We start from the raw sequence: 996 nt of genomic DNA on the forward strand, positions 1-996 counted from the left end.
TTCTCTCACCTCCTTCCTCCCTCCCCCTTCCAGCCACAGCCCCATGACATGGCTGCCTGAGCCCCATTGGCCGGCCTGGGAGCATTTGCCCTTATTTGGCCAGGTGGCTCCCAGCCAGGCCTCCACCCCCAGCCCAGCCCCCGCAGGCTTGTCTTTCTCACTTCGTCTTTTTGAGGTTTGGCTCTGGGGCCCTGGCGGGCGTCGCTTCAAACGCACTTTCTGGTTGAGTCACTTTTTAACGGCTCCAGTGCTGTGAGCTGCTGCTGCTGCTGCTGGGGCTGCTGGGGATCCAGCCTTCATGGCCAACCCTCCCCCATCTGACTGCTTAAGGCTCAGAGGGCAGCGGCTGGGGTGGCCGTTCCCTGTCCGACAGATTGTGCAGACCACTCGGTTACCCATTTAGACCCCTCTCCTCCCCCACCCACAAGCCTGGGGGCAGGGAAGGCTGCCCTGAGTTCCAACCACTGCCTTTTCCATCTCCCTTCTTCACCTGGTTTGTGAGCAGACGCAGGCTGCATGGCCACTGTCTGCGGAGTATCCCCTCTGAGGACCCCCGGGCCTGGTCCTTTCCAGGGCACTTGGAATTGAGTCCCTAAGGGGGCAGAAACTATGTGACTGTTGGTCGATTTTCAGGAAGGTGAAACTTAGTGCTGGTTCCTCATTCTGAGATGGGGATACCATCGTTTACATCACTAGGTCAGCATGATGATCAAATGAGATTCAGGTGAATGTGCTATGCCTCCGCTGCTGCCTCCCCCACACACCCAGCTCAGCGTGTGGGCCTGGAAGAGAGGGAAGAAACAGTGCAGAGTTGTTCCAGGGGCAGTCCTCACGGTCTCTGTTCTTTTCCTTCGTCACCTTCTGCTTCTCCATCTGTCCCTGGGATCTGGCCTGAGGGGACAGGGTGCTGGCAGGAAGGATGACGGACAGAGGAGTCCACCCGTCCTACGCCCCTCATTCCCAGCCACCGTGAGGGAAGGGTTTTTCTCCAGACTC

The sequence above is a fragment of the Myotis davidii genome, unplaced genomic scaffold, assembly GCF_000327345.1.
Source record: "Myotis davidii unplaced genomic scaffold, ASM32734v1 scaffold993, whole genome shotgun sequence".
Classification (NCBI taxonomy): Eukaryota; Metazoa; Chordata; class Mammalia; order Chiroptera; family Vespertilionidae; genus Myotis; species Myotis davidii.